This window comes from Rhipicephalus microplus, chromosome 3 (genome assembly GCF_043290135.1).
Source record: "Rhipicephalus microplus isolate Deutch F79 chromosome 3, USDA_Rmic, whole genome shotgun sequence".
NCBI lineage: Eukaryota > Metazoa > Arthropoda > Arachnida > Ixodida > Ixodidae > Rhipicephalus > Rhipicephalus microplus.
In genome coordinates this window covers 146,079,306-146,103,515 of record NC_134702.1, presented here as the reverse complement: position 1 = coordinate 146,103,515, position 24,210 = coordinate 146,079,306, and the positions used below count along the sequence as shown (strand labels likewise).

Genomic DNA, 24,210 nt, shown 5'->3' with positions numbered 1-24,210 from the left:
ACTTTCATCTTTAGTTAAAGCATCGGGACGATGCCTTTTTCGGAGGGGGGCAATGCCACGTTCCATTTGCCAAGTTTTTGTTATCGTCCCAAAACACCACACGATTCTTAGCGCAAACCGCGCCTGCAGTTTTCTAGACGGTAGTAGATCATTTCGATAAGATCACGCCCACTGTGCGAACGGTACAGATTGTTCTGGAAGCTATGCCACCGCCAGCGATAACGCTAGAACATTCGACGGCAAGAGTATAAATGCCGACGCGCTTCGCCGCTTGTCAGTGGTTGATCGAAGGCCGACGCTCCGTTCGCCGCTATCAGTCCGAGACTGCTATCTGTGTGAGACTGCTGCTGTAATTGGACTTTCCGTTTACCGGGCACAGGTTCGCCCAAATAAACAGTTAAACCCCAACACGAAGTCTCCTGTCTTCGGCCACGTCACGACCCCGTGACAATATGACTACATGCAACGCTCACGATGCGCTCGTGGCCGTTTGGCTAGCATCACATATACCAAATGTGGTGTTACGACACATCAATATATGACGTAGGCGTATGATTGATGCAAATATGGTAATCACGTGATGCGCGTCATGTAAGAACATGACAACGTGCCACGCTCATGCGCTCGCGGCGCTTTCGCTATAGGTACCGATATACATAATTTGGTATTTCATCACGTGAATTGACGGTGATGGTAATCGACATGTCTGAACATAATAATCATGACATGCCTGTCATGTAAGAAAATGACAACATACCACGCTCATGATGCGCTCGCGGCCGTTTCGCTGGGTTAAGATATAGCGAATTTGATATTTCGTGGTGTGAATGAACGGTAAATGTAAATGACACGTCTAAACATGATAATCTTGATATACGTGTCATGTAAAACATGACTACATGCTACGCTCATAGAGCACTCGCAGCCGGTTTGCCAGCTCCACCTATAACAAATTGGTATCACGTGACGTGGATAGACGACGAAGTTAAATGACACGTTCAAAGATGATATTCATCATATGTGCGTCCTGATACTGATTATACACAGTAAAAATTTTTACACCCAGAAGGGTGTAAATGAGCTTGTCCCGTGGACGACACCCTAAGGGTGTTAATTCAGCACCTTCTAAAAAGGGTGCTTTTTCATGCACCCTTAGAATAGGGTGTACATGTAAAAAAACTGTAGGGTGTTAAAAAAACACCCTTAAGGAAGGGTGCCTTCGATGTCCATCACTTTTTTAGCACCCTCTGAGGAGGGTGCGAGAAGGGTGCACAAGGGTATTGAGTGCCCATGGCAGGGGTGCCAGTATTCTTTTAGACTGAACTAATAGATATCAGCATGCACTGATTAAACACTACTTGAAGAAAGTGGTCCTCATTATCAATGGTGCGCCACCTGTCGAGCTCCATTCATTGCGTCTGGGCAAAAATATAAACGCGTGCCATCGTGTATGAACTTGTGCTGGATCTATATATACTTCACAGTATATGCATAATGCGCGTTACAGAAAATGAAGCCTTGCTGCCCTTGCATATTGCGTTTATTTAATAGGCAAATAAAACAAACTTTTCTTCTGCCACACAACTTTTTCACCAGATATACGTTCACGTATACGTACACTACACATGCAACACCTCAAATGTTTATTATATTTATTCAGTTTCACTTCATTGACAATTCTTTGCAACATACAATTACACTGGTTTCAGTTTAGTATACTGTTTCAAGTACATAGAGACTACAAATGAAATATACGCTAATATATCCCTATAATTCTTTCAAGTATCTACAATCCCAGTGGTTTCCAGTTTAATACTCCTTCATGTACACAATCGGTTAATAGGAATGAAATACAAGCATATATATACTTATGATTCTTTCAAATATATACAATCACCATGATTTCACTATATACGCCTTCATGTACACAATCGTTCCCAAGAAGTGATGCACACAAAAATATATATGGATAGTGTTTTTAAATGTATATAATCACAGTGGATTAAGCTTTGTATTCCTGGATGTATAACAATTGGTTATGAGAAATGATGTACATGCAAACATAAACGGGTTTTGCACATATAACTTTAGCGAATACTTAAGAAACCAATACAATGATCAGAAACACAATAAGCTAAAAACGAACACAAAACTGAGTCAAAACACACAAAAAACAAAATAGGTAATGCATAATTATGGCTAATGACACAGCTGGGTCACTTTATGCCAAATGTCCCAGCCATTTTGGCAACCATCTCAAATGTATTCGAAAAACTCGTTCTGCATTGAAAATAGTGAACTTCTGGAATATTCAGGAGAGGAAAAATATTTGGTCACGTGGCTGCCTTCTGAACTTCCTGGAATGCCGTCTAGGTGTTGTATGTGAAAAATTTTATTTTAAAAGCACCGCTCCTTCTTTTCATACGAAACTCGGTCTACGTGTTACGTAACAAGAGCTTAATTTGGGAGAGTTGGTACATCGTGGTTGTGTACTAGTCACAGCGCGACAACTTTCGGAAGAGACAGAAAGGACAGGAAAGAGCACCGACTGTCAACTGAATTTAATGAATGTGCTACGAGCACTTTTATACGGAGTACAAGAACCGTGTTCATGCGCGACGACACGTGTGAGCACTACAAAATAATCTTTAACTGTGAAAATAATACTCCCTCTCGGAAAGGATAAGTGAATTTGTAGTGATGCACTGATCATTGGTTTACCTGATAAAAAATACTTATACAAACATTAAATTGGCATTAAGTAAACCTATTCTCGTGACGAATGGGGCAAGATTGACTATTCCTGTTGCTGTTTAGTACACACACTTTTGAAAGCTTGCAAGGGGTGGAAAACAACACGCTAATATCATATCTGTTGGCTATTTTTTTAATTGTGAGACACATGATATGGTATAACATGCAAAGGTTTTGGTCATTGTTTTTTGTTGGTCCTGTCTAACTTTACTTTCTGCAGGAGGGTTTTGCAAACGGGTGTGATGATTCTGTTGGGATACCCAGCATCTTTTAGTCTTTTAATCTGGTTTTTAAACCTGATCTCACCCTTGTGCTAACATGACTTCTGAAGGGTGGCCTGAGTACATGTGGTATCAATTCCTCTTTCTACTAATTTTGAATGCCCACTATCAAAAGGCAGAACATTCTTAGCACTCCTGGGCTGATAGCACCAGCCAATACCCCAACAGCATCAACACACTTGTTTGTGAAACCCTCCTGCAGAAAGTAAAGTTAAAGGAAGCAGGACCAAAAGAAAAAGAGAATGACCAATCACCTTTGCATGTCACATGGTACTACGTACATAAGGTGTCTCACAATTTTAGGAAAAGAGCCAGCAGATATGACATTGTTGTTTTCCACCCCTTGCAAGCTTTCAAAAGTGCATGTACTTACAGCAACAGGAATAGTCAATCTTGCACCATTCGTCACTAGAATAGGTTTACTGAATGTTAATCCAGTGTGTATAAGATACCGCTAACATGTGGAAAAGTAAACAGGACAAACTGGGCAATGCTTCAATGATCAAGCAAGACAGCATGCTTTAAATGTTAAGAAGAGCTATAGTAGTCTCATGGCCGGACACCGTAAAGAATGTAAGTGTAGTCCTAGGTTTCATAAAACACGGTTTTTGAAAAAAAAAGCAAGCAGAAAAATGAGATATTTTAGAACTCTTTATCAGGAAGGCCAAGGATCAATGCATCAGTACACCTTCACTTATCTTTTCCGAAAAAGAGTATTCTTTTCTCGGTTAAAATTATTTTGTCATGGTCACACATGTGTTGTTGCAGATGAGCCCTGGTCTTGTGCTCAGTATAGAAACGCTCGTAGCACCTTCAATAAAATTCAGTTGATAGCGCTCTTTTCTGTCCTCTTTGCGATAAGATTTTTATTACAGAAAGAATTTCATTTTCTTACAATTTAGGTAGAATGATGAGTTTTCATTGTATCACAACATGGAGCAAATTGCATCTCAATACGGACAAAAATCACAATTTTGTGAAATTCGTGATATTTTCTCGTATATTTCAGCAGCTTGAGAGGTCTAAAGATATTTTTTCCTCAAAATATACCTTCTGTGGAGTAAATATTCACTCCTCAGATATTCATACAAAGTGCAATATTGCAATAAAAATGCAAACATAACACATTTTGGCTTTATTCTTGGAAGCGAATGTGGCTAAAAAATTGCGCTATTACTATTGAGCTTCAAATACCTTACAGAAGCACATTTACTTAACAGGTAGACCGAATTTGCTTTAGAAAAAATAAGCGGTAGTTTTAAAACGAAATTTTCCACAAACAGCACACAGACGGCATTATGCCAGGAAGTTATAAGCCAGCCACATGAACAAAACTTTTTTTCTCGCTGAAATATTCTAGCAGTTCACTGTTTTCAACGCAGTAAGTCAGCACTTTTTTTTCAAATACAATTCAGATGGTCGCCAAAGTGGCTGGGACGTTTGGCATGGAATGGTCCAGCTATATTTAAGCAAAATAACTTACACAAATAACAATGTTTGTTCATCTACCATAACCACACTAGAAAAAGTTGTTCAGGCATTGTGACACTAAAATTTTCAGCGTCGTACTGCCTGAACTTCTTTGATAAACTCCAAACTCACGCCGAGAAAAATCCGCTCAATCACGGTGGTTGTTAAAGGCCTTGCGGCCGTAGACAATGTTGAAAAAAAAAAATCAACTCATCAGTGCTGTCACTCCTTCTTCGTCATTACTGACACGGAAGATTTTTCGGTTATCCATGTGGAGGTTCAGGAAGTAGGCTTGCTCTAGACTGGGGCCGGGGGGTAGACTACGCAGGACGTCAGCGGCACCCTCTCATCCTGTAATAAGAGCAAATATGACTTCTCTTAAAAGGATGTTCGTGCTGTTCTGGCAGCACCATATATAAAAAATGTGTAGTGTGTATCCTTCGAAATGGCGTGTAATTGACATTACACTGAACTCGAAGCATACAACCCATACATTCTAATAATTTCGTATGATAAAGATAAGAGTTTTCCAGCATACAGCAAAATCCCGAAAGGAGGTTAAGTGTAAGACTACAGCTCGAAAATGGCACTTACGAAAGCCTGAACTCACCTAAGAATCAAATTCCTTATAGGGTAGTGAGCCAGTGTGAAAAAGAATTCCTAAAGTACAACGCTCAGAACATGTAACATTAATCAAAATGCACAAGAAACTCACCTCTTCATGTACAAACAGTGAAGACATCTCTGCTTTCTCTTTTACATGAGAACAAATGATCTTGGGCGTGGCACTAGCGAAGAGGTCTGCAAAAAAAAGTAAAAGATTTACTGACTTTAAGCACGCCTCTAACAATCTGAGGAATTATTACAAGTCACCAATCAGTGTAATTCTGACTGCCTCTATAAGGACATCAAAAATGAACAATTTTCTCGTTCTTTCTACCCTCACAAGACGCTCTGTCAATAGAATCTAATCCAAATTTGACGCTGTGCTTCCTATTTGCCTGCTTTCTAGACGTAGGGCTGCGAACATGTGTTTTGTGCACCTAATCTAGCACAGAAATTCGTCATCTATAATTCAATCATCTTAATTCATTGTAATTTGATAAAAGATGTGATAGCTCGTCCAGTTTTTAAAGAGTTGCGGGCCTGCAATAGGCACTGCCTTGCACGTATTAAAGTACTTCTTTTAAAAAAAATTCAAAGCTTCCTTTCAGAAAAAGCGTCTGGCATATTTCGACAACCAAGCCCATCCTCTGATGGCAATCAGGGGCACGCTATTAGCGATTATTGACTACGGGATTTACAAACGTAACCCGTGCCTAAATACTCAGTTAAACACAATCACGCAAGTAAGAGCGCTCGAACGCGGCAACGCGCGCGGACGCCGACTACGTTGCAGCAGCCATGGCTTATGCAAGAGCAACCGCACATAGCTCCGACAGTCACGTATACTCTCTCGATTCTGTTATAACGCCGAACATTATCGCAGATGAAAGCGAAGCACGAAAACAGCAAACAGAAACGAGGGAAAACAACGCACGGCGATGGCCACAACAACGCGTTTTTGCAAGTCTGCTAGATCTTTCCCTGTTGCTGGTGGCACTTGTCCTAAATAGCTTAAAAGACCGAGGCGCACGTGCTGGGAGCATCGCGGCATATCAGCACCTCCAACTATACCGTCTTTAAGCAAAAAAAAAAGCCATTTCGTACAGTGCGCCTCTGTACATAATTTTTGCTTTTTCTTTCTTTTTTTACGCTTACACCTACAGAAGCACGTTGCACATTTGAGTATTAATAGAAATGTTATTACGATGTAGCCCAAAGCACATCATAAAACAATATCAATCACTTTGTGCAGTGTAGAGACAATGTGCGATCAGCAACTAACCCCGCCCTTGTTAAGTGATCACATCACTCACTGTATGAGTGATGCAAGCACTTACACAACATCGCGCATAGCAGTGTGAACTCGTTAAGTCACACGTTTAATCGGGCATCTGCAACAGGCCCGCGAACGCCTGCTGTTGTAAATGGCTGGCAGCCTACTTCGGCAGAGCTGCTGCAGGCGCCCAGCTAGCGCTGTATGATTACTACATACGAAAACAGTACACTCACCGTTAACAGGCCCACGTTGTCCGTGTCCGCCACTCCATGAATATTCCTTAATCCGAGCGTCACTTCGAACACGGTGTCATGCGTGACCTCCATTGAATATGCGCCTGTTCGCTAGAACACACACAGCGACCAAGACCCCAGACCAACGCAACGCATTTAAAAGACGATGAGACAGAGGGAGCAACGTTGAGAGAGAGAGAAGGAGGAGGCACTGGCGGCGGCGCCGAGGCTGTCGACGCAGGTGTTCGGTGACGCAACTCTTCGCTTATCTACGCCGCCGTTGTGGGAGCAACGCTGGCCGGGGGGGTGAGCGGGAGGGGGGGGGGAGGAGCGGGAAACCCGCCAAGGCGGCGCCGAAAGGCAAACGCTATGGCGCATACGGCGGACGGCCCTTCGGCGCGGAATGACTCCTTGTAAACGGCAACTCTCCTCCCAGCCAGTCGCACAGCGACGCAGATTATTTACCAGCCTCGGGTTCTTTGAGTATTTCAACGGAATGCGATTGCAGTGGGCGAAAAATAGTGAAGCAAAACTTGCGGAAAACAAAGTGCACCATGGAATGGCCAGAAACAATAATTATTTCGTCCTCGGTGGCATTAGCGGGAGAGCATCGCCACACCTTTTTCCAGAGGAATTTCTTTTCGCATTGTCTGTGTCTGGCTATTCCGCGTATGGTGCCGCAAACACTGAATGCGTAGTCGAAGCTGGAACAAATTAATCCACAGTCGCGGATGTTTATTACAAGGCTTGTCACGGACCACGAAACGTGCCGAGGTTGTTATAACAAACTTTTTGCTGACCACATGATCAGCACATAATTCCATATGGTTGCCCAATGAGCTAGCTAAGCACCTGTAGCAAAGGCAGGGCACGTTCTTGTTAAACGTTGTTAATATAAACGATGGTTGTGCATAAGTGCAGTGACAGCTTTCCGTGTGAATTGGTCATAACCCACGTTTTCGAGCGTAGAAGCGCCTCAGCGGACCTAATCAGCTACCACAGCAAGTTCGTAAGCAATGATTTGGTACGAAAGTGTGCAGCTGTTTTCCATGTACTGAATAGTCCGTGTACAGTGCGTTGACCCCCGCCATTTCTTAAGCCACCTCCCATATAGACTCCCAGTCTGAACAGGTGTGGGACCTTAAACACTAAGAAGCAGTGCCCCCCCCCCCCGCACACACACACGAAATTTGAGGGCGCACGGGCTGATACACACGCATACTTATTCACAGGCGCACACACATACACGTATACACACATACGGCAACACACACACGCGACTGTAAACGCACGCATGCATGGGCGTACACATGTGCACAGGCACGCCAACACAAGCACGGACTCGCACATACACGCGCACGCACACATGCACGGGTGTACACACAATCGCGCTTACACGCGAACACATGCGCAGGCTCACGCACACACACCCATACTCGGGCGAACATTATGTTCCTGTATATAATCCACAGCAAACATGTAGCTTATAACCAACGCTAAGGAAAGCTTTCGTAACATGGATTGCAGTTAATTGCCATTATAAATGAAACGCGATTTGCTTCTGCTGACATTCTGCTGTATTCGGAGAGCACCTTCACACATTCTAAGTCAATTAGGCCGTCATTTAACGCAAGGTCCACATATTCGTGCAGTAGCTGCGCTGCTCAGCCACCAATCCGAAGGTCGCGGGTTCGATGCCGGCCGTGGCAGTCGAATTAAGGCGGAGGCGAAAATGTGGAAGCCTTTGCACTGTGCGATATGAGCGCTCATTAAAGAACACCAAATGGTGAAAATCTGCAGCTTTCCACTACGACGACCCTCATAATCACATGGAGGTTTTTGAGACGTAAAATTCCAAATATTATATTTATGTGTTCTTCTTAAGCTGCATATTCCATCCGATGAATCGGCACTTACACCCTTCTCAGGCACAAAAGCACCCTTAGAGCCTATTTTAGGGTGCTATCGAGGCAAGCACCCAAACAAAAGGGTGCTTTTTTTCAATCGACCATTTATGGGTGTTAAAGGGTGTTGCAAAGGGTACTTTCTCGTAAAAGCACCCTTTTTACACCCTTTTGGGTGCAAAAATTTTTACTGTGTATGTGTACACGCTATGAGCGTATATGTAGTCATAGACAGCCTTGACTACATTTACGCTCATAGCACGCTCGTGGCCATTTTGCTAGCTCCGCATATTTCAATTTTGGTATAACGTTGCGTAAATAGACGTCGAAGATAAATGACACATCCAAACATGATAAACACGTTATGCTTGTCATGTAAAACATGACTGCATGCTACGATCATAGCATGCTCGCGACCATTTCGCTAGCTCCACTAAACAAGACATGTGATACTAAATTTTGTATCGGGTGACGGGAATAGACGACGAAGGTAAATAACACGTCCAAACATGCTAGTCATGACATGGAAGTTGGGTTTGGCAGACTTTACGTTCGCCTCGTAATGTTGTGTTTATTTTGAAGTGACATATCAACCTTCCTGATTCCTGCTTCGCATATCGCCGATTTCCACAGTACGTGTGATCTGCCAAATTTTAGTACACTTGGAATGCGAACACTTTTTGTTTGCACTTTATTTGACTTACTGTACTTACTGTAATTATATACTTCAAGTCAATACTGCAAATAATGCACCCTATGCTTGACTTTGTTTCACGAGTTGCTGGATTAGCATGGTTGGCTCAAGGCAATTTTTTACCATGAAAGTTGCGTATGGTGCATATTGCTAGGGGAAAATAAAAACCACTTGATTCAAGAAGCGGTAACGGTGTCGATTGGCTGCACTGTCAGTGACGTCGTTCACCTTTCATAGCGATGCCGCCGAGCCCTTTCGCAGCAGTTTCAACTTATAACCTCCACGTGGGGTGGGCACGGAAAGCATGGACGCCCGAACAGCCAAATAATTTATAAGAACAACGCCGAAATCTGATCAGTGAGAGCATTCATGTTCACCAGGCCTTTACAGCAATCTGGGCACAAGAACAGGCCATGGTGGCGAGGCGCGAGCAACAACTGCGCGCCATGCCTACGGCAGCCTACCAAACCAAAAGTAGCACCAACGGCGAACTGAGGAAGGGGCGTTGGAAGCAGAGGAGCGTCAACATGGCAATTGGAAAAGCGCATTCACCGGGGATGACGCCTACTTTTGGCGGCATTTTCTTGAGGGTCACTTTGGCTTCGGCTTCAAGTGTGATGTATGCAATCACCTGTAGCAACAGGTTTCACGTTCACTAGTGAACCCTCTGTACGGAGTGCTTCGGGGGTTAATTTTTTGTCCATTGAAGCAGCAGATAAAGACTGGGGAACATTTAGGTCTTAGAAACGTAACAACCAATAGAAATTTTGAGAGCTAGCAGACAATGATCGCAGTAATAAAAGTAATTGTAATGTAATTCTGGGAAGAGAAAACGGGCAATAAAAACTTGTCACCAGCAAAAACCGACTATGCGACCTTCGAAGGGCACGTCGGATGCTTTACCAACTTATAAACGGTGGCGGCCATCCCTTTGTATACCTAATGGAGTTTATATGTATATTTAAACGTGGGAGCGTAAGTCAGTGCCATCAGAGAGCACACATAACGTCTAGCTGTGTTCTAGTGACGGTAATATTTAAAGGTCTACAAATATTAGGAAAACGTTATGATATATCCTCTTCATGTATAAAGTTTGCAGGTTAAATCTTTGCTCATTTCCATTCTGCCTGAGAGCTATTATCACTTTCCATGTGCTAAACAGGCCGGCATATTGGCATTCAACCAGGCTCACATACATTTTGGCTGAGATATACCTATATTTCGAAAAGTGACTTTACTAGTTCAGAGTTGTTCTGTTCACTAATGTATCTAGAAATCTCCTATAACCACGCAGTCCAACGTTTCTAACACTTTAGTGATTATGTACGTTATGTTCACGCCATTCGAGCGATCGAAGCTCACGAATAACTCAGCTACTTCAATTTCTTGACACTATACCGTTCCACAACTTTCGACAACACTTGTGCGCTTGCTGTGCGGTGGTACACATGTACAGCCGCACAGCAAGCTTTACTAACTTGAAGGCCACACTTAACATTCCCTCTCTAGCCTCTCGCAGAAAGCTTTCTCGACTATGCCTCTTTCATAAAATGTATTATCACAATCATCTGCTTCGATCCCGTTTCATCGCATCCCCTTCCTATGCTTCTGCTCGTACTGACCATCATCATAAAGTTTGCATTCCTTTTTAGCGTACCACAACATACAATAACTCATTTCTTCCGAAGAACTGCGCTGAATTCAATCACCTGTCTGCCTCATTGGTGACTATCGCAGACACTCATCTTTTCCGCGGTGCACTTACAAACCTTAACTAGAACGTACACACCTACGCCTTACCTGCTTATCTTCTTTCCTTCATGCTGGTGATATGAAGGTGCGTGTGCTAAAGTCAACTCGGAATTTTTCCACTGCGATCTACTTTTGATTTCTTGTCTATGTTCACTTTATATTCGTATTGTTTATTCGTATTGCTTCTTAGCAGTGTGGTCTTCAGTTGTTTTCACCTTATACTTGGTATTGCTGTTAGCAGTGTGTTTTTCAGTTTTATCACATTCATTTTATACTTGTTATTGTACAGTAACATGCGTGTCTTGGCTTATGCATTTTTGCTGTTGGTTTATTTCTTTGAGTTCCCCGTTTTTCTACGTGCCTTATAATCCACTATTGATGTAGCCCCTCCCCTCTGTAACGCTTCTTGTAAGCCCTGAGGGTAATAAATAAATAACTAAATATTTAAATAAATAAATAAATAAATAAAATCAAACAATAGTTGCGATGGTGTGTGGCTGCATGCACAAATATAAAAGTAGCCAACGTGCTACTTCAACTGCATATATATTTCCTAATATGCGCTATCAGGAACATGCTTCTCCCGCTGGTTTGCTTTTATGATTGTACGTGCTCCCACCAAAATTTATGGCTAATAAAACATAAGTTCACGTAAACAGCTCCTATATATGCGTACCAGAATATCTGCTCATGGGTGATGTCGAAGGATCCGCTGTCCTTGGCGTGATGCAAGCTTCGGCCGGCTGGCAGCGAGTAGCCCAGCGCCGTCCCCACGCACAGCGAGCCCACCCAACAAGGCACCAGAGACATCAGAGGTCTAGGCCATGTCCGGTATTGCTGTCTCGGCCGTTCGTGAGGCGTAAGCTCAGTGGTGTCTGCCATCTTCTCGAATGTGGTGCTCCTGTAGTCTTGAACAGAGGCCAGGCGGGATTCACGTGCTCTGGCCTTGGCCCTTTGCTGAGCGTCGGCACCAGCCAAAAGCGCCTTGGACGACGTTCCTGGTGGCCCGCTTTTGATGCTCGCAACGCTCGTTCGCGTAGGAGCGTTCGCTGGCATCGTCTGTAACAATAAAGAGCAGCCAAATACAAGCTGGTGTCACACAGAATAGCAACCTGGCTGAGCACGTTCTTCTTCGTCTTCTTCAATTTCGGAAGACACGTCCAATAACAAATCTGACTAGAGTGAAGCTGACATTGGGATTACAAGTTTATGGTCCACCAAAAATAATGCTTCATTTTTTTACAGAGGAGCTCTTATATACTATATTTATTCAGATTGTGGCCTGCATACACAAAAAATAAAATATAACTCTGGGGGCTGCAGTCTATTCTATGACCACAGCAGCGCGCCTGTCCTGGCTCATACTGCTTGCAAGGATCAAAACCTTTTGCAGAGTAACGTTTAAACTTAACGTGGGTAATTGTACACATTGACAAAATGTTTCTTTTATGCAAAATTCATGCCCGAAATGTGTTTAAATCAGTGTTGTCAACCGATTTCCAGAAACACCACATCCCAAGGTCATAAATACACTACTTTACTCTACACAACTTTTTTTATCACCCCACGTTTCACCCTAAACCTAAAAACAGCTCCGTGTAGCAGTGCTAACGCACAGACCTTACTATAGGACGCACAGACGTAAGAATATGTTTTAGCCGGCAGTTATTTTTGCTGTTTGTAAACCAGTTCTGAATAAATACTAAGGAGCATGAAAGACAGCATATTGGAAGGAAAAACGTTCCGGTATTTTGTATGGGAATAGCATTTACTCAAGTTATATTTCACTTAAGTACTGGGTGGTCGACGCTTACGCATTTACGTTAACAAAATGGGTGGCTGCACGCTCATGTACCACACTTACGAAAATACAAAAACACGTCCATTTACCTCGAAACATTTGCCTCACAGCCAAAAAAATTTAGCATGCTCAACTACTTGCTCACTGCCTTGCATGAAACCTACTCCGAGAAGTTGTAGGATATGCCAAACACTGTTGCGGAGTTCCCCCACAGGAATTGGAATGACTCTGGATTCTTTCCACATTTTCGCGACCCTGGATTGAAATGGTAACGAAGCTTGGAATAATAAAATTGGAATGAAGTTGCGAATTTTTTTGAAAATACAGCACGTTTCCTTCGACGCACTGTTTGTCAAACTTGAAACCAACTGAGCCAGAGCATTGAATTCATCATTGAAGCAGTATTTTTAATTAGCTTCGTTGATTACAATAACAATACATTCATAAGCAACGTACCTGCTACAATTCTGTTTTTATATGACTGTGTTGCTCCGAGGTCTGTCTCTTTTCTTAGCGCAACCATGGCTCTGTGTATTTGGTGTCCGTCGTGTGGAACTACGACCGCCGCATAACCCCGTTACGCCTTGTGATTGTTTAGATACGAAGCAACTTTGTGGTCGAGCCTGTTCTCTCCCTGCACCGTCCACATCTCCACTACGCACGTGCAAAAACTGGCCCAAGCTTCCAGAGGACAGCACTACAGGTGATACCGTCGCTCCACTATAATAAAACAACGTGAGCTCCGCTCATACTCCACCGCGCAACGCTACCACCGACACCCTCAGCACCACAATGAGTGTCACCGGCAGCCATGCTTCTGCTGCTGCTGCGCAGAAGAGGGGCGAGCAGACCCCGAACGGAAGCGCGCTGTAAAAGCCGCCTGCAAGAATCCACAGAAACAACGAGGGCTCGCGCAGCCGAAGCGCTACATCAACACCCCCAAGGTGACATCGTAGCGTCATCCGTACTCACCTAAGTCGATGTGCTCTGCCTTACCGAAACAGTGTACACTACAAGGCCCACCATCCACGAATACGATCTAATTGTCTGCACAGGGGACGCGGAACTCTCCAGTGGTGGTCTCGTTATCTACGTAAAACAACCGCAAACCACAATAGATGCCCACTTGCCCATGACCAGGCAAAGTCCCAAAGAAGACCATGACGCCGTAACATTCTCAGCAACCGAAACTAGCAACATCGTCATGATGACAGCGTACCTTGCTGCAAGCCTCTCACGAGGAAACGTGTAAAAGTACATCAAGAAGCCAATGATGCACTACGAGATCAAGTTCGAGGACCACCCCTTTGTTTACTCACCGGAGGCTTTAACGCATCATGAACGAAGATTTTTCTACAGCACATGGTATCCCGTTACGCTCTCCGGTAGATTTCGTACGATTATAAACTTTCTACCACAATCAGAGAAACGCGCATAGGCATCGTCTTCTCCCACTTCAAGCTACAAAACCCTGCATCAAGACCGGCAAGACAACCCTCCGTTTACTGTACACTTTAGGGACCACAAGGCTGTCATACTTAAGAGGAAACGAAATCCTCAACTTAAAGTCATCTACAGTGATTATGAGTAAATACACAACTATAACAGCCAGTCCTCACGGAACTTGAAATTGCCCCATGAGCTGCTTCGCATGTTACCCAAGGCTCCCTTTACGAGGATATTTCTGTAATTCTTTAGAACGTGTTATGAGCAAGATTGATCCGGTGGCGTCCGCGCTCCACTGCGCATGCGCGTCCCATTCCTCTCACTCTCTTGTCCTTTGGTTCCCTGCTCTCTCGCCTCACAACGGCGTACGTACGCTCGCTCCCACTCTCTCTCCTCTAGGCACACCCTTATTGTGCATGCGCGTCCCCACCCGCTATCTCGCCTCGGAACGCTGACGCAGGTAGCGTCTGCTCGCGATTTTCTTTACTGAAGAAACCAACTGTGCATTGTGCACAACCGTCCACTGGCAACTCTTATATAGGCAACAGATCTTCACCTCCAAGGTATTGCCGGTGAGAGATTTCTCCTGTGCGCTGTTGAACAATAAGAAATTGGCACCGTGTGCGTTAACGAAAGGCTTATCTGGCCTCTGTATCCAATCGAACTCTTCTTTCTCTCATCCCCCATTAGCAACGATTGGCACATTTCAGTAAGAAACAGTGGACCATCTCAGCGTGCTTTGTGCCTCCAAATGTTTCGCTCCTGCGCAACGCCGCGATGAGTGCCAGTGTGAACGCTACCACGAGCATAAGCGCTATCGCCCGCTCTTTCACATCTATGCATGCTTCCCGTTAGCGGGAGGTGGTGTGATCTTTTAGAGGAAAAGCTGTTTACGCCGTCGGTCGTACATCCCGTGTTTGTAGCAGTAGCCACCTCTCGTTTACTTCTTAGAATGTCCGCTGGGTGGCGGTACTTGTATATGAATAATATATGATCAAAAGTTGTGAGATAGTGGTACTTGGAGTCTTCACTAGATAGATCAACGGACGGATGGACACACGGACGGACGGACGGAAGCACGGATGGAGAGACAGACGGACGAACGGACGCACCGATGGGTGGCCAGACGAATGGATGGATGGATGCAGTGACGGACACATGAGCGGCCGTGCGTACGGATGGACAGATGGACGCACGGACGCTTATCCCCACTCATTTCATTCACTCCGCGAAGTGATGTTTTTCCTCGGTGATGTGGCAGGCGCCTAGCGTATTCCCTAACGTTATTCTGCCCATTCCTCAATTTCTTTTAGATGCGGAGCATCTTATACTCGCGCCTTGTAGTGCGCCGTCCGCGCCGTCCGCGCCGTCCACACCGTTTCTCGAAGATTCGACAGCTGACGCGCGCGCATGCGCCGTCGCGCCGTCGCCCACTCTTCCACCATCTGTGCATCCCTTCCTCCTCTACACACCGCGCGCGCTTCACTCCTCCACCATCTGTGCACCCTTCCTCCTCTACACACCACGTTCGACATCTACAATTCTCCTGATTCTCCAGTGGACGCGCATGTGGCGTCGCGCTTCGAGAACATTCAACAGCTGACAGTGCATGCGCCGTCGTGCTGTATATATACTCAAGGTCGGCGCTCGCTCGCTCAGTTGCCGCTCGTCGGTTGGTTTGTACGGCGCGTCGACGTCCAAGGTCGCGGTGAAATGAATTCCAACGAATCCACAAACACAATGATCGACGTCCCTTCGACCAGCGCCACCCTTTCGCATACGTGTGTACGTGTTCACTCATTTAACACCCCCTCCTACAACCACGTTAACCAATTTAGCCATCGACCCAAGTAAGTCGCAATTTAACACCCCATTTCACAACCACGTTAACCAATTTAGCCATCGACCCAAGTAAGTCGCACTTTAACACCCCGGTAACCAATTATATGCTCCGCATCCTCCTCAGTGTTCCCCCGAGGGAAGCTGCGGGCAATTTTTTGCTGCTGCCGCCATCGGTGACTCGAACGCATATTCGATAAAGCGCCTCCCTAAGTTGTGCTGCGTATTGAATTTGACGCTTTCGTATACAAGCTTGTGTGCCATCTCACCTCATAGTCCCCCCTCCTCTTGCAATACTGTACTCCTGTCTATACAAAAGGGCGCCTTTGCCCATTAATTCCCAGTGATACCTCCACAAGAAAGTGGGAAATATTCGATGCACCACCTGATCTTCATCTCACGAACAGTGTAGTGTTTGGCACAGGTAAATAACAATTGCGACAAGAAGGACATTGCAGATCTGTGCACAGGCGACCATAGAAATTTCTCCTCACCCCATTCACGCTTGCGAGGCACCCTTGACAAGTGTGAGTGCTGACAAATAGTGTTGCTTGGTGTTGCGTATTTTGTAAAAGCACAAACTTCCCCATTGTTGCACTGTTCCAAATAATACCAGCAGATCTTGATGATGTTGCTCACCATAAACCAAATCCTAGTTTTCCTCTTTTTTGTGACCCCTTCAGAAGCTTGACAAAACTCTTCATTTTTCTTCAGCACTAGTTTGGTCAGCCTAAAATCATGCTTTGTCGTTATTTTATCACGAACACAATTCAGCCCAAATAGTAATAGAACTTCACCAAAACATTCTGACCGTAGGAATACTGCAGATAGCGGGAGAACTAAACCTATAAGAATAGCTGGGTGGCTTAGCTGCATGATATACGCCACGAAGTTGCAATCCTGTGACCATGGTAGCGTGTATGGCGCACTTGGCGTTTATTCTTAACTCTAAAAAAGTGTCGGGCTACCTTACCTAAGTTACCTAAAGGAATTACCTTAAATTACCTAAAGGAATTGAAATGGAATGGAGGCGGCCATTCTGCAAGACTGTCCAAATATATAGGGCTGCAGCCACAGTCAAAAACCAAATGCCATCAAGCACAGCATCGTGACACGATGGTGGTTGGTTTATAGTGCAGCACATCCCAAATACACTCAGGTTATGAGAGACGGTTCAATAAAAGGCTTCGGCTCATTTCGATCACCTATTATTTCTAGCAAACACTGACACCGTGCAGTTCCCGTCTTCTCCAGCATTTTGTCTTCATCTAAACGTGACCACTGCACGGGTCGTCGAAAGCGCGCTTTTTGGTTCAGCGCACAGGGACATCATAAGACATGGGTCTCAGACTCGCCTAAGCGAACGGGCTGCAACAGCACAGTCTAGTCCCGCAAAGATGGAGCCCAGTGAAGAAGGTAAAAGCGGGGGGGGAGGGGCTAAATCGTACAAATTTTCAGTAAACATTGCCACTTGAAAGAATCTATTTTCGATATCACATACAGGTCATATAATTGAAAGAATGACTTTTCCATATCATATACCGGTAATTTTTGAAGGATTTTTGCTGCAACATTATCGGCTCGAACGCAGGTCATACCCTCCGCCACATCCAAAACTCACAAGAGATGAAGGCACTTACTACAGGCGCCTTCAAAGCAACATGTTCACCCACGACGTACTATTGCAACGTTGCACAGCTACATCTGCCCTCACTGCAATGTGGCAGGCACTCTGGCGCACCCCCTACTGCAGTGCAATGTAAGCGTCCCAAGACTACAAGCAGCAGCACCAGATGCGGACCAAGATCTCCTCAGTGAAGCGTGGCAGCCTGCGATCTCCCAGCTGGACCTAGTCGAGCAGTGTCAACTCGTCGCTCGAGCCCGGCGAGCTTCCCAAGCCAGAAGGTTCCTGAAATAAGGGACCCTCACACCTTTACTCACAAACTTCATTCAATAAATGTTTTTCTCTCTCTTCGCGCTGATGGTTCAGTATATGATAGACCCCCATGGTGTGCTTCACGGAGCCGATGTTTTATATAACTCTTGCTTGTCAAATCACGAACATACTTCTGAAGAAAATAAAAAAAGAATTTGGAGCGAGCTCAGTCTAGTGTGGGCCATGGGCCGTAAACGCTGCTGCATGCGTGTCCTGGGCCAGGTAATTGAGACTCTCGCCGTGAGCCCTGAACTAATGCGTTACCCTCACGCCCTAATTAAAACCCATTCTTAGTGCTTTGGGAGTGTCTCAGCGCCGCAGAGGCTTGTTTTTTTAAGCATAGCCAAGAGATATGACGCTTGCGTTTCCTTTTAAAGGGCCATTTTTGGAACTCATTATAAACTTCATATAACCCTTTTTTTGTGGAACCTTCTTGTCTTCAATGCTTGCACAATTATCAAAAGGGGCGAAAAAACCTATGGCCAAACAGAAGGCATATTCACAGTATTGTTTTATTTGCAGTTTCTCACGCACGCCGATCCGGCAGACTATCAATATCTAGAAGACTGGAATGTCAACATCACACAACTACACGATAAAGTTACCATTTATAGGTTTTCACACAAGGCGAAATGAAATGCCGGCAGTTACACTGAACAGGATATTGAAATAAGACAGAAACTTGAAGGATGCTTGAGCTGAGCCTTCACGAGTCAGACGCCAAAATTTAATCGGGTGTCGTGCGAATCGCCTTCTACGTGGTTCTTTGGCAGACCCTCAGCGTGGGTGTGTGCCACAGATTCCAGACTCTACTTCTCAGTGCATGCCTCGACAGCGCCGTAAGCTAATGAGTGACTGCGCGTAACATTGACCGTCTCACAGTATTCCTAGAATGCCTACTGCAGGTTGCAAAGTGACAACTATGCAATAAAATCGCTTTTATCTTTTACGAATCAGCGTATAGGGCCCGCTACGCTCCCTTAGGCGACACGCACCCTTGTGGAGCTATTGTCGGTTCGTAATTTCTTTACTATTGGTAGTGTTCCCATTTTTTGATGCACGTTGTTGAAGGAGCCAATTTGTCGCTCAAAACCACAGACGCTGATATTGACACAGGCAACTAACTTTTTCGAAACTAGATCTTTTAACATCATGTATCGTGTTGATAGCCGTTCTTTGTTTCGCTTTTCTTCCTGTTCTTTGGCGCTGTTATGTCAGCGGGAACATTCGCCTACCTAAAATCCGTGAAATAGAATGGAATGTGGAGGTGGCCTTCTCAAATTGTTTTCAGCACATGTCGGTGCTCCGGAAAAAAAGGACACCGCCACTGATCCTGTCCAGCACGCACGCCAATGGGGGCGCTAGTTTTTCCAGCGATCAACCTCGCTACCGATTGTGCGAGCTCTCTTCATCATTATAGAGCAAAAACGCAATTACTCCTTGAACACATTTTACATTGTTGTTGCACCGAATTTTGTGAGAGGATCAGCAACGTTTTTTTTTCAATGACCTAAAATTTTTAATCACCTATATCGTGCTTTGTCTTGGCACATCAAAAACAGTGTCCTAACAGGAGAATTCGTAACTATAGCACGCAAAATTTTGGTTGGCGTTTGTTATTTTATAGTAAACATGTGTAAAAGCGTACGTTTGCCGTATTGGTGGAGTAAACAAAAAAAAGACATGAATTGCGAGAAAAAGTACAAAACATGGCACCGGGCAAATACGCTGAAAGTAATTGCATTTTAATATACGAATATGCTTAGTTACTCACTACAATCCAGCGCACACTGCGCGCTACTGCAAAAAAAAACGCGAAAATTGGTGTTAAGTTTGTCCACTCGGCAGTTCTAAGCGCCCGCTACGGGCGCTGTCAGCGGCCGCCCCTTTCTCGGCCGACGAAGTTTTCTGGCCTGCGACTTCAGGCGAAGACACGCCTTTCACGTTGTCTTCTTGGAGATCGTCGGCGCGGGAATGGTGATCGTGAGGGAACTGGGATGAGACTGGGGACAACGCACGCGATGCTTGTTTTCCCGGCGACGGCACCGACAGCTTTGAATGTACGGGTGATCCACCTGCGGAAGCTACTTGTTTCGAGGCAGGGGGCTTAGGCTTCTCCTGTTTCTTCTTTTGCCCCTCTTCTCCCTGCTGCGTGGCTGAGGATTGGGTAGGTTTGTGGGCTGCCCGGAGTTTATGGGGTCTATTCTTCTGTCCTTCCAGTAATATTGCCTCGAGGGAGACAGAGTCGGTATCAGGAAGAAGGAAGAAGGCGCCGATGCCGTTCACGAGAGTGGAGCTGGCCGCGAAGAATGCCATAAGCGCCAGCGAGGTGGCCGAATAGCTGAACGTCCACACCAGGCTCATGATGGCGAGCGCCGACGCCCAGTAGAAGACACAGGCTGTACCGAAGTCGCAGCCGCCACCTCGCAAAGGAGACAGTTCGACGGCGAGCGCCCAAGTGGCGGGACCAACACCGATCGAGTATCCGACGCAGAAGGCGACCTGCAAACAAAGACCCGGAAATGGCAACTTCTGGAGTTTGAACGTTGTAACGAATGCATACAGAATCCGTGTAAGTGGCACTTGTTTCGAAGCTTGTTCTTGGCTCCGCTTTCACGAGTCTAACAATTCAAGGACCCCCTCATTCACATGCTGGCTGCTGAAGGCCCGTAGATACAATAATGCATACAGTAATGCATTGTTTCAGCTCAGCACCAATCGTGTCGATTGATAACGATAATAGGTTTAATTTCCTGGCACTGCTTGAAGCTTCTTCCTTTCTATTTGTCGTAGTGCGCGCCTTCTATTGTATTAGCCTTCATTCCGCTCATCCGTTTTTCCAGCTGTGGGTAGCTAGCCGGTTCAAGAAATAACTGACATCCCTGTATTTCTGTTTCTGTCTTCCTTCCCCACTGCAAAAAATAAGGTCCTCAGCAAGATATCAGTACGTCTTTCGGCACTGGTACACGCTCCTAATACTGGTACACGCTGGGATTTACTGGCACTACGGTGAGCACACTGGGAAGTAGCTCGGTCGCACAGATAGGGGCGCTGATTGATATGTGGGGTTTAACGTCTCAAAACCACTATATGATTATGAGAGACGTTGTAGTGGAGGGCTCCGGAAATTTAGACCACCTGGGGTTCTTTAACGTGCACCCAAATCTGAGCACACGGGCCTACAACATTTCCGCCTCCATCGGAAATGCAGCCGCCGCAGCCGGGATTCGAACCCGCACCCTGCGGGTCAGCAGCCGAGTACCTTAGCCACTAGACCACCGCGGCGGGGCCAGATAGGGGCGCTGGCTTGACCGCTGAGACGCTGGCGCCAACTGAGAAGCGCTTGAAACGATAGAATTTTCACTGGAGTGTGCTGTTGCAGACTGGAGAATGCACTGTTTCTGCCAGTGGCCCATGCACGTTTATTTAGCGTGTGCAGCAGTATGTTTTTGTATCGTCGAATATAAAACTCTTGATTCGACGATATGGACAGATCTACCCTACCAGGTCTCGAGCAGGCCTCCCAATTTGTCGCTTGGCAGAGATAGCGAATAAGCACAAAACGTTCGTGATGTGTGATTTGCGAAATTATTGTCATTTTTGACGTTCTCTTTTTTAATGAGGGGAAAAATATCGTACATGAAGCAGCGAACTCAGAATATTTCTTTTTCCAGCACATTGTATTTGTATTATGCACGCAATGTCGATGACAGCGTTAAATATTGCGGTGCATGTGTGTGTTGCAGCAAATATTACACTTTTTTTCGTGTCACGCGCGTATACCAATTTTACAGCAGAGACGCATTGTTGTAACGATTCAATGTTGCAGTGTTTAAAACTTTAGGCAATAGGCGGTACTCTTAAAAGAAACGGCAAATTGTTCACGCTGCACTGTTGACGAGACGTAAATGAGCTCTCTGGATCACTTCAAAAACTTTCCCATTGGAGACGAGCAAAACAGCTCTCGTTCGATATCGCCACACCGAAAATGAATGCCTGGCAATGCTTGTCCTTCTGCTAACTTCAGGTACAGCTTAGATAATGGTTGAAAATATTCTGAAGCTCAAATGCAGAAACTTTATTTGTCGCAACTCAGCTGCACTGAAAGCGGTTTTACCATAGGGCCCCGTCCCAGCAAACATTAACCCTATCGTGCCAGACGCGTTGGTGTACATTTTACCGGCGCTTGTTGCTTTAGATACACGCATTCTTAAAGTTTAAAAATGACTGTAAAGTATAATTTACACGTGCGTCAACATCAACCATTTTTCTTTATGTGCCTGGCCCGTACAACCAGTGATGACGATCGACGCGTCGCACTTTCAGCAAAACATGCAGGCTGTCACCGAAAGCTACTGGTCGTACTAGCCGGTACGTCTCGTATATGTATGCATTTATTGATTGATTTGTGGGGTTTAATGTCCCAAAACCACCATATGATTATGAGAGACGCCGTAGTGGAGGGCTCCGGAAATTTCGACCACCTGGGGTTCTTTAACGTGCGCCATAACACGCAACTTCCATTTGGTAATTCGGTACGCATTGATCTGCTACAGTGGCATACGTTATCAGCAGATCATAATAGTATTTAAATGGGCGGTTTTTTTGTTTTAGTTGTAGGTTTTGATACAACTGCTATACTCTACACACTAAACCAACTCTGACCCATAAGGGTGTCAAAAGGGTACCGACACCCTAAACACACCCTTTAAGCACCCTATTCGCGTCTCAGCACCCTACAAGCGGAACCTAAAGGGTGAACACATCAAAAGGGTTCAGAGAAGGTGCAACAACTAATGGGTGCTGATGAGCACCCATTAGGGTGCGCAGCCGGCACAAAACTTTGTGAGTAACGTGGTCATAGAGCATAACCAACAGCTTTTAGAGGTCTCCTGGTTAGACACCATGGTTTCATTAATAGCCCCACCGCAGTAACGGATATCTGAATAGCGATAGTGCCCGGCTGAACGTAAGTTCTGCACTGGTTCTTGCATTCTTGCTGCCTTTTTCTGGTCGCCGCACGGCCGTCGCCTCCCAACCTGGCACGTGTACTGCTGCATTGTTGTCGCTTGCGCGAGAACACTACTTATTATTCAATCATGTATACGCACATATGTGTCGAACAAGTTATCATAAAACCTTTGTACACGTTGACAAGTACCAAGAGCGATAAATTGCTATCAAAGAAAAAAAATCGGCAGTAGGCCGACAATCTGTGTCTGCTTCTACACCATTTATTGTTTTTCGGAATTGATATGTGAATTTCTCAAAAAACTTTGTGCTCATGCCATTATGTGCATGTCATTCGGTGACCGGCAGGCGTTCTTTGGTGTTCAATAAAGCCGCAATTGTTACTGGGAAAGAATTATAACGTCTGTCTTGACTGTGCGACTTGTAAGCATGAAGCCGGGTGGCATGTTCGTTGGATGAATAGTTATTTTACGAGCATCTAAACCTATCTCCTGTTGCGTAGTGGGCAAGAAATTTAACACAAAATTACCGCCGCCGTCAAGCACTGCTATAGCACATCACGTTTCTTGTGCATTGTGATATAAATATGTTATCCTTCCGATGTGAAGCTTAACTGGAAATAAAACAGAGGGTGGTATATTGCATAGAGTACTCGGTTGGGGATTAGGAGGTGGCGAGGTTGTGTCCTGTGTGTGGGCGTTTTTTTAATATAGTTTTTTTTAAGCGTAAATGCATTTTGTTTCACTTCTTCTACTAATATATTTATTTATGGCGAATAGGCTCCCGCGTTCTCACGCTGTAAATACGTTTGCACTGTGTACACAGCACCTCCCAGAAACATCTCGCTTCAGCGTCCTTGTATGCAGTGCGATACTGGGCCCATAATACGACATGGCACTGGAGGCTGTTACGTGGTGGCGCAAGGTTTCGCAAAAGGTTTCTACTTCTCGTTCCTCCCGGTTTTGCGTAGTATCAGAAACTCTGACGACTGGAAGTTTCCACGGTGATTTATATGAAAAGGAAGTTATTGTGCACCGAGCGTACAGCAAGCTCACAGCTAGGCGATGGACGCAAGTAGCAGTTAATGGCCTTACACCCATCATATTATTGCTACAAAATAGGACTCTTGGCCTGGCCACACGTCGCACTCAGTTGGCAAATCATGGTTGCCATAAATGTTTTTCGTAAATAGTACTGCGTGTAAACAGAGAGCCCAGTCAGCAAAGAGCTGAATAGAAAATACGCGC

General features: G+C 45.1%; 1 protein-coding gene and 1 long non-coding RNA gene across 2 annotated transcripts in view; both read right to left on the bottom strand.

Moving 5' to 3' along the window:
* LOC142802995 (solute carrier family 2, facilitated glucose transporter member 8-like) overlaps positions 1-24,210 on the bottom strand; it is a 166,370-nt gene that overhangs the window by 53,915 nt on the left and 88,245 nt on the right. The gene's annotated exons all lie outside the window — the stretch shown is intronic.
* Positions 1,523-6,762, bottom strand: LOC142803964 (uncharacterized). Its single transcript, XR_012894392.1, has 3 exons — positions 6,621-6,762; positions 5,221-5,306; positions 1,523-4,856 (listed from the first exon to the last, which is right to left on the bottom strand). It is a non-coding gene; the product is annotated as an uncharacterized LOC142803964 (long non-coding RNA).